This window comes from Lampetra fluviatilis, chromosome 81 (assembly GCF_964198595.1).
Source record: "Lampetra fluviatilis chromosome 81, kcLamFluv1.1, whole genome shotgun sequence".
In the NCBI taxonomy this organism is placed as follows: domain Eukaryota; kingdom Metazoa; phylum Chordata; class Hyperoartia; order Petromyzontiformes; family Petromyzontidae; genus Lampetra; species Lampetra fluviatilis.
The window spans coordinates 775,539-786,337 of NC_136355.1; the positions used below are offsets into that span (position 1 = coordinate 775,539).

At 44.3% G+C, this 10,799-nt stretch overlaps 1 pseudogene; it reads right to left on the bottom strand.

Annotated features, from left to right (window-relative positions):
- Positions 1-1,125: 1,125 nt before the first annotated feature.
- LOC144953702 (interferon-induced very large GTPase 1-like) lies at positions 1,126-5,672 on the bottom strand (annotated as a pseudogene).
- Positions 5,673-10,799: the final 5,127 nt, after the last annotated feature.

Here is a 10,799-nt window from a genome sequence, read left to right on the forward strand (position 1 = left end):
GGCACGTTTTCATAATTGCTAAGCTATGCAATGCCCTGCAGTAAAGTTATAATTACAATGCAGGCTACTGTGTTTTCACTTCGCATCTTGTAGGACTACGTTCATATATTTTGATCATATCTCAGAAAATGAGCAGGTTAAGCCTGGATAGCGCTTAAATGATCAATCACAATGTTTGAGGTTTGTGGCTGTAGTGTGGTCATCAGAGAGCAAGTATGTTCACGTAACATTCAGATAACGAAGTAATTTTTGCAATTTGCTCATGCCTGGGATGATGAAACACAACAAGCCCGAGGAACTCAGTGAAATTCCAGAGCGTTTTCTTACAATTTGGCAGACGTGGAGGTGGTTTCCTTTCGAAGCACGAAGCAATCCAATATCTAAAGTCCCATCCTTATGTTGACTAATCTCAACATTCATCAACATCATCTCTATCGACTAACTGACATTATCTATGACAATGTATTGGCCGAATGGTGCCACCCAATGATAAAGTTACTGCAATTCAGTCTTACGCCATTGCTAATTATGATTTTTACGATGAGAGGAACCACAACAGATATACAATTTCCATTAATTGTGAATATACACTTAAGGTACCTTTGTCTAATTATAGATATTCAATGGGCTACTGTAGAAAAAAGTATTTATAAAACACAAAGGTAAAAGACAAACTGAGTTTTAAATTGAGCAATTGTTCCCATTTGTTAACGTATCAATAGTGTTCAAAATTACTTTTTCTGCAAGTCTGCAATTGCCTCTTCCTTTGTAATTGTTGTCCAGCCCTCTGCAATGGTACCATCGCCTATACACTTCATTTTGTAAAGCTTCTCCAGGTCGGACTTAAATCTGCAGATAAACCATTTCCAATATGGCTGTACGGTTAAGTCTGGCGTGATACTCCAACTTGCATATTTTGGTACTGCTGTACGATAATCCTTATATGGTATTGTTTTACCGTTTTTTGAAAGCCCAAACCGGCCATCACTAGCAACTGAACTCGTACAAATAGCCATCACAAAATTATCTGTTCCACGTTGATGCCACCCTGTAACTGCCTGTGGCCGATGAATCTGAACGCTGTGGTCCTCGTAATGATTGGGCATCGTGTTTGTGCAGATGGCTTTACAGAATGGGCACTGCACCCAGCACCCACTCATCTGATCACAGAGCATGTCATGAGGTGTGTTCCTTACGTCTTCTAAATCTTGTAAGGATGCTTTAGAATATTGTGTGTTCAACTGTGCCACCATGGTTGTCATTGCTGTGGTTAGTTCTTCTCTAAAGTAGCCGACGTCATCTATGTCTTTGTAGTCAGCTCTAACCAGACTGTGCCTTGGGACATGTATTTTGTCACCAAGCTGTTTACTAAACTCATCCAGCCACGATGATGCATCGCCTTTGGTTTTCTGGACAGCTGTTGTTGCATCGGTAATTGCATTTAAAACATAGTTTTTGTAAAGCTCAAGACATGATCGTAATATTTCACGAATTGTTTTATTTTCGTTTGCTGAGCAATATTCTTCAACACGTTCTTTAATGTAGCTTTGAAAATATTGTTTTGGTCTCTGAATATATTCATTGAATTCTTTAAAATCTTCTCTTCCTGCTAAATGTATCATGATGTACTTTTCTAAATTTGATCGATTGCCATTGAATGCCGGACAATTTGACGTCATTTTGCTTGCAATGTCAAGGCTGGCTTTGTCACAGACTGCCTGGTGCACGAATGTTTAGAGTTTTCTGCACAAAGTGTCAGTAAAGATGGCGGTGTATGTTGCCCCTTTACATCGAATTTTAAAGCTGTTAAAGTAATCTTCTTTCTTGCTGTCGAGGTATATTAGAGGATTGTTTGCCCTCTGGAAATCATTCTGTATTTTCTGAAACATCCCTTCAGCATTGGCCAAAATGTGTATTACTAAATCTAGCTTATACCTATTTGTGAGCTTCACTGTTACTTTGCGTTTAGAAGCTGTATCATTTATACCAGCATCTACAGCTGTCAGCACAGCTTGTATTACTTCATGTATATTGGTTTCATTGTAACCAAGCTTCCGTTGCTCAAGATCTTTAAAAAAAATCACGGCTGCATTTTCTGCATCCTCTTTTATTTTGTCAATAATTTCAATATCTTGCCGATTAGTGTACCATACATTCTTTAATGTATTGAGAACACCTCGTTTATTCACAACATGTTCTTGGGGATTAAATATGAACAATTCATTTGCATGAATGTTCGTCAATTTAGTGATTAAATCTTTTTTACCTTGAAAATGTTCTTTCAGTGCTTCTTGTAAATGTCGTCTAAAATCCACTTTTCTAGATGGGGTAATGCTTTTTTTCACTTCATCGGTCCATTCTTTCCACATCTGATCAAACTCTTCCTTCAATTGGATATCTTTCTGTCCGGTAGTTTTCAGTTTTGAAGCCAAATCCTTGCTCTTCTCCATCAGTTGATTCTCATAGCGTGATCTATTTTGATCTAGCTTGATCAGAGTACTCTTTTGCTTCATCAGATCAGTAAATTTTTTGTAAGTATCAGTCACAAGCTCATTCTTAATTGTTTCAAATCTCCTTACGAAGTTAGCTTTCCATTGACTCAACCATTCAGCATCATCTCCGTTGAAATATGTTTCAATTTCTTTGCTGATCTTGTTGTATTTTGGCAAAACCGTTTGCTCAACGCTTGACCGAGTCAAATCATACGTTGTGTCTGTACTGTTGTTAATGATAGTATGCTGCTTATTCTCCTCTTGAATAAAATGACGCCTCAGGCTCAAAGTCCATTTCCCATACATTTTTTCCAGTTTGCTATAAGCTGCGATCTCTAGGGTGTTCTCGAAGCTAAACACGAAGTTTTCTGCGAGCAAGGCCGTCCATAGATCCTGAATGCGTGCTTTGAACTCGGATATCTTCAACACGTTGCGTTCTCGTTTAGGAATGTTGAGTAACATTCGTTTAAGATTTTGGACATTTTGGCAGTAGCTTGGATTTGGCGGAGCCATTGGAGGGTCTCCCTCCCAAAGATAAGCGAAGTAATGGATGTGGGAGTCCACGTCAAACCTGATCACCTCGTCAAAGGAATCAACATCGCACTGCTCCTGCTGCGCGGCCAAGCGCGTCATCTCATCGAGTTTCTTCTGAAGGCGTCTCCTGCTCTCCATGTTCTTGTCTTGAGCGATCACATCTCCTGCGTTTTGATGGACAAACACACAGCTCGGTGACAACGTCACCCGCTTCATTCGCAGAAACGCCTGCACAGCGATCTGTAGAATGTCTTGCATCTCTGATGGATTCTCTCCAAAAATGTTGATCACAGTCGCGTTGCCAAGACCGATCACAAACGTAGCCAGCTCATTGTCATGAGTGGGTGTCGCATTTGATAGCTCTAGGGATTGGAGCCCTTCTGTGTCGACTATCAACACAAAGTCAAATCCCAGCTCTGTGGTTAACTCTTCTTCCACCTTCACCAACTGCATGTAGACGCCTCGGGTGCATCTCCCTGAAGCCACAGGGAACTGGAGACCGAACATGGCATTCAGCAGCGTGGACTTGCCACTGCCCTGTACGCCCAGTATGGAGAGGACAAACAGAGTTTTGTCTCCGATTTTCTCAATCACTTTGTCCAAAACTGAGCTGATCCAAGTGAGAGGGACATGTGAGGCATCACCGTCGATGAGTTCAAGGGGGAACCCAGAGAGCATCAAATCTGCTGCGATGCCTGGCAAAGCAGCTGAGCGTTTGTCAGTGCCGTGCGGTGTCTGTGACGCTTCGTAGATCTGGCCAACTTCCCTGAAAAGGTGATCGATTCCAAAATAAGAGGCATCACGTTTTTGTGATATTTTTTGCAGCTCTGCTTGTTTTATAACCAGTAAACTACTATAATTTTTTTCTCTCTTGGACTTTACCATTTCTCTCCGAGCCTTGTCATACTGCAGATTAAGTTTTGATAAGGACTCTGCAGACAGCCTATCTAAATATAGTTTTAGCCAATGCAGGAAGTATTTTTTTACTGTGTCTGGCTGATGCTGCAGAATTTCAATCAATGTTCTCATTACATGATTGAGAGGAAATGCTTTGACATACTGGGCTCTAAGTAGTGATTGTTTTTCCATTGAAATGTTGTCCCTATATTCCTCAATGCTTTGGTCAACTTTTCATCTCAAGCGAGTTAATTCTTTGTCTTTCTTGCACCATTCATGCCACAATTTACCTTGAAGAGGCAGAAAAGTCTCCTTCATTGAAGACAGTGGCTTTTCCTTGAGAAGACTCAGTAAGATGTCTGCCATAGACTTTCCTTCTTCACAATCCTCATCGTCTTCATCAACTGTGAAGCCGTGCCGTCTGGCAGTGTTTGAGCAATCATCGAGGTTGTTAATTTGTGTTGAAATTTCCAAAAGAAAATTGAGAGTTGACACCAATTCATCCATCAACTCTGCCTCATTTCTGTTCTTAACAGCAATATTCACTTTTGCCCTTGAATTTCTACCCTCGATTCTCTCTCGGTCAGCGCAAAGGCAAACAAGAGGCTTTGGAGAAGTCAGACATTCTTGCAAAATGATGTTCGCTTCATCATTGCGATCACGATTTGACAAAAGTATCACATTGACAGAGGATATCTCGTGCAGAAACTGCACCTGTCTTCTGTGCCGTCTCGCATCTCCGTGCAGATTTGTGAACGCGATGCAGTCATTGAAGACGTCGTCATCCGTCCCACCTGGACAATACCAGGCGACCTCTGTGACTCCTTCCATTAGGAGCCCATTCCTGCTGTTGCCGCCATTATAGTTCCTATTTAAAAAAATGTCATGTCTTTGCTTACTGAGCAGAGAGTTCAACATCTGAGATTTCGATGTGGGCGATTCACCAAATCTTATGAAGGACACTAAAGGAGTATCTGCATTAACAATCGCACAGCTTTTGTTTTGCGGGGTGTTAGTAGATGTGTCACGGCGTCTCCACCTCTTGTTAATCTGTCGGAATGCCCAAAGAGGCAATTCTATTTTTGAGCTATGAGGATTTGGAACTAAAAGCGGCAGTGCAAACTGGCAAAATGAGAGTTTGGTGTAAAGGTACTGCCTCACGAAATTGTCTCCACAATGGTAAATTGTCATTTGCAAATCCATGGGGTGAATGTGGGTTTGAGTGTTTCTTGCAAGCCCCTCTCTACGACTCAATGTATCATCATGCTTTAAAAAGTCGTCGTAATTAGAGGTAGCATTATTAATCATGGTCTCATAGCTTTTATTTTCACTCTCAACACGAACACACCGTGCTTCATAGTCACCCATTATCAGTTTCTGCAAAAAATAAGATGCAAGTTCTTGTTCTGTGTATGGGTTTTGTGTATCCATTGCTGACTTAACAACACACACATCCCCTGTGCGCATTTTCTTTGGGTAGTATTTGTGTAGGTCCAGCCTTTCAAGCAGATTCATAAACCTTTCGTTCTCATTTGTTTTACTCTCAAATTCCCGTGTCGGCGAAACAGAAAACACTGGATCGCTTTGAGATCTGAAATCTGAGTACTCGCTGTGTGCCCTCTCCACTTCATGCTGAATGCAGTCAACGTCCTTATAGTCCAGGAGGCGGTGGAACAATCGCTCCGTTGCACTAAACCCTGAACCAGCAGCAGCTGCAATGAACAGCTTCTCCTCCTGCACCTTCTTCATTTCTCGGAGGCATCGGCACAGGGAATTGAGGGAAAATGTGACGTCATTGGTTCCCTTCACCTTTGCGACATTCAGCGCAGTTTCCGAATAAGTCGGTGAATCCATGACTTCTTTGAATCGTTTCTTTGTTTCTGTAAATGTGTCAGCGAGGGCCTTTAGCTCGGCATCATGAATCCTGACTGTATCAGTCCCATACACCCACTGCATTATCGAGGAGCGCTGGGGGAAGTTCTCCACTTTATAGATGTTCGGCTCTAAAAGGTACTGCATTTTCATTTTTAATTGCTTTGTTTCGTCACGAGATGAATACTTGCATGTTAATACAACCAGATTCAAGTATTCCTGAAGGGCTGGATGGGAGAGACAGGCGTCGATCCAGCTCCTGTTAGTTTGTGTGCATTCATAGAATTTCTGTTTTAGATTCCCCAGTTTATCCAGATGAGTTATATCGTCTGATATCATCCATTCTTGTAGGTGTGATATCATCCATTGCCTTACATCTTGCATGATCGATTGGGCTTCGACAATAGTGGCAGCCAATGCATCATCTTGATGATTATTTGCATGTTTGTTTGTTAAGATAGCGTAAACTGTTATGAGATCATTGGCTACCTTCAGGACATCTTTAAAATCACATTTATGATTGGACAGGACGATGTCCCAGACTGGTATAAACCTGGTACCTCGGTCAATGAGAGACCATGTCCTATTGTTGGAAACAACAACAGCTTTCCACTGAGGAAGATCATGAACGTCAGGATCACCACCTATTGTGGTCACAGTCATCTTCACCATATCAGTGAGCACCGGGCCGTGCTGGCCAGAGCCACTTGCAGCTGGTTCAGTGGCTATTGCAGCGCCCGTATCAGTAGTCGTACGACTGTCACAGTCAGCACCAATGGTGGATCCCAATAACTCGGACAAGAGCCGTTTCATTTCATCTTGCTGATCTAAACTGAAACCTTTTGCTGACGCCTTCCTCCAAAATATTCCTCCAAATTCGAGAGGTCCCTCGTTTGCGTGGGAGCCGAATATGTGGAAGAAGTTTCTGATCATGCTGATTAACACGGCGCTTTTGAAATCTGCTTTCGTGTTTTCCAAGGTGTTCTCAATATTTTGTAGTTCCTTCAGGGCTGCATCAGACAACCTGATTTGTGCCATTTGAAGATGCGCCGAGGCTAATGGCAGGTACGTGTACTCTGTCCTGGAAATATGGGAATGATCAGTCTGAACATTTTGCATTTTCTTAAGATTCAATGACTTGTTTGGCATTGAGATTGGTTTTCTACTCAAGGTAGAGACGCAACCTTGCTCTGAGACAGTGCTGCTAAAGCCCATGACTTTCATTCCCTTCTCGAACACAGATTCTTCACTGAAAGCAATAAACTCGTGATGTTTTGTCATGAGCGTGTGGACCGGATCCACGAACCGGAATGTTTGTGGGATTGTCAAAAGTTTCCCTCTCTTCTCTAATTTATCCTCCAACTTCCCACTCATGTACACTCCCTCTAGAGCAAGGCCCCCAGATGCATTCCGTAAAATCTCCTCATCTGACCCACAATGTCCTGAAACAGAATTGCTCATTTGGGTTGGCTCATTCATTCTCTCAGACACGACAGGAGGTAACGGATTATCATTTTGTATACGAGCCAAGCTCATCTCCTCTTTATCACGAACAACATCATCAGCATCAATGCCAATCATTTTATAAAACGCCTTCTTTTCCCACGATTTACGGAAATGCGAGTCCAGTTCTTTGCATTCCTGCCGGTCGAGGTGAAGCAGCGCCTGTGCACTAGAAATTAGCAGAACATCGCGCAGCTTATGTTTCCAGTAAACCTCGTCAAGACCCACGTCTCTGAGCTTTCGTGCAAGTTCATCGTGAGCCTGGCTTGAGCGTTCCTCTTCTTCCTCTCCAGACATTGCCTAGGGAAAGGCGCGTTATAATAATTATAATATTTACAACAATACCACTTCATCTGTTAGATTTAAACTTCGTCAGAGAGAAAAGTGTGTTCTACGAGCACAGCTGCCAGTGCAGACACATCAAGGCAATTGGCTGCTGTGCTCCCAATTGCCCAGAAAAGCATTTAGTGTGTGTGTGACCACACCCAGAAATCAGTCAGCCTCCTTTAAATGTGTACCAGATGGAAGTTCCTCGGCTACAGCCATGGACACCTGCACATACTTCGTGGTCATAGAAGATGTTACATAATGAAGAGGCCAGAGGACATCCTGGTTGCACCCTGCGGTGAACAGGGGATGGCTCTGCCTGTTGGCCACCGCTCTACCCGGGCCTACCCCCCATCATGGATGTCCTTCATCATTACCAGCAGAGGGCAGGGAAGACAAGCCGAAAACGCTGGCCTAATGGGGTTTTCGCACAGTGTGCGAACCCCTAGGACACCTAAAAATAAAATATATTGAAAACCTGTCTCGCTGGACTAATAATGGAGCCTAGGGCCAACTCGTTTAAAGGTCTAGCTCGCCACAATTTCTAATAAAATCAATTAAAAAAACATCAACTGCTATGTAAATGATAAGTGTAGTGCATAATACAACCTTAATTTGCGACGGTACTTGTGCCAGGCTAGGTGCACTATTAGGCTAAGTGAAGTGTCAACAACTCGCTGGCAGGTCACACTACTGACCCAGGTGTCATGGATTGACTGAGCGCATGACTGTGGCCGAAAAGATCAACATAGACTGGTAGCTTCCACACAGCGTTACGAGGCCGATAAAAAAAAATTCCGCCGGAATGATTCCGAGTGAGACCTCTGCTCCCTCACCATCATCCCCCATCCCAACAGAGGAGCCCTTTGGCCGCTACACTGTTTTACATTTCTTAAAGCGTTCGTTTCGTTACACATTAAGAGATTTACTGAGATTACAGAGTGGCTGACTGATCGTATTGTGGGAGGTGGTGTAGGGTAATTGCGCACCCATCAACATCTAGAGCCATGGTTAATCCACTGCTGGATGACAGACTCCTACAAGCACCTACCTCTCGAGCTTTGTGTTTAATTCTGAATGTGAGGAGAGTGATCCAGCAGTGGATAAACACGCAGCGTCGTTACTCACTGGGAGTGGAGACTGGGCGATGTCAGCAGCTCTTTGCAGCGCCTGTAAGAAGGTGACAAAAACGCGTTATGCACTGCATTGATATCATGTCAGCAGTGTTCACGTAGTCAGCATGAGATAAACTTTCGAGGTAGTCTTTGTCTTGGCGACAACAACCTGGGAATTTTAGTCAAGCCTTAGCCGGTGATTCACTCTGAACCCTATGGAAGCCTTAGTCTGGCTCTACGAGCCTCAGCGATTCGCACAGAACTCTATGGGAACATTAATCTGCCTCCATGCACCTAAATGATTAATACAGAACCCTCCGAACTCGATGATGATGGTGTTGGAAATAATTATGATCGTAGCAGTATGGGTGATGATGTGGAAGTGGTTGTGGTGGTTGTGATTTTACCTGACTCTCCTCTCCTGAAGAAAAAGATGCAGACCTCCCTCTCGTGAAAGAGACCTCCACTAGAGGGCGCTCCAGAGAGCCCCTCTCGAGAGGACGGGTACTTGGTCTACTCTTCCACGCTGGTCAGATGTCTTGGAAAAAAGGGTGGAAGTTTCCCGGACGTTACCACACCGCCCGGGATCTGCCTATAGACTACCTGTGTTGTAGCGACTTAAACTGCTGGGTAAAGGTCACGTGGGACCCACCCTGATAGAGATGTGGAACTACCAGTCCCTCCTGTTCCTACGTCTCATAAATTCCACACCGATTACCTGCGACGTGGCATTCTTCCATGGTGCCATGGTTAGCACACAGGACTCATGGCTGATAATATAAATACATGTATCAACAGTGGCATTTTTTTGTGGATACAGGGAAGTAAGTTTCATGTTGGAGCTGGAAATCAGTTTAATTAAGATGTCCATTCGTTCTTTGGGAATTTGTTTAAAACGAATTTTAGGATGAAGAAGGTCCATTTGAGGTGATATAAAGGTGGTAATAATGCGTTCTATAGGCGACGTCATGGGCAACGCAGAGGACGGAGAGCTGTTTTAGAGGCTAGTTGGTAGATTGTTGCAATAGTCAAAAATGAGAAGGATGGTGGCTTTCGCTGTCAAAAGATGGAGCAGAGGTGGGATACGGTGTTTATTTATCTCGAGGAATCCAACTTCAAATATTTTTTTCATATTGGCTATATGATTGATGTGGGGCTTGAAGAACAGTTTAAAGTCCGAGATAATAGCTAGACACATAAAGTTATCGACCTGTTCAATGGGATGCGAGTCCAGAGACACAATTTGCTAAATGAAGGCAAACTAGGTGTAGAGGAGCCAAATAAAAACATGACATTGAGATTGTCCGAGTAGAGGGAGAACAGGATAGGGCCAAGCACAGAGCCTTGTGGAACTCCCTTAGTAATGGGGTATTTTTTGTTGTTGCTGTGGATCCAGTCTATTTGTAATGCGAGCAAGGATTGAGGGGGGGCGGAGTCTGGGTCACGTGAGGAGAGGGAGTAGTTAGGATCATGTTGGGGAGAGGATTTAGGGAGAGAACCGGAAGGGGTTCGGGGAGTTGAGACGGAGTGAAACGGGAAGAGGCCACGCTGGGCAGTACGGGGAGAGTGGCGCGGTCGCCACGAGGTGGGAGACGTCGGCACCGTCAGCCATCGGTGTCAGGACGCAGAGGGCTAGCGGGCGGTGGGAGGCTAGCTGCAGAGCGGAGCAGCAGCAGTGAAGCTGTAGAGCGGAGCAGCGGTGTGGCTGCAGGGCGGAGCAGCGGTGAGGCTGCAGAACGAGCAGCAGAGTGGCTGTGGAGTGATCGTCGGGAGAGACGCGGGCCTGAGCGAGGACGCCGTTTGAACGAGATTCTACGAACCCAAATAAAGGACAACGGAGATCGACATTGAGAAAGAGTCCTTTATTACATTGGTGTCAGAAGTGAAACGGCATGTCAAAACAGCTCAGAAGGAAGAACGTCCCTGCACCATCTTCTGCAGCATCTTCTGACGACGACCTCCCTCCAGCGGTGGCGCTACCGACGATGGAGGGGGAAAGCGACGCTGGGACGAGTGGTGGTCCGGGCGTGCAGGACGTGGCCGCTTCGGTGGGTCCATC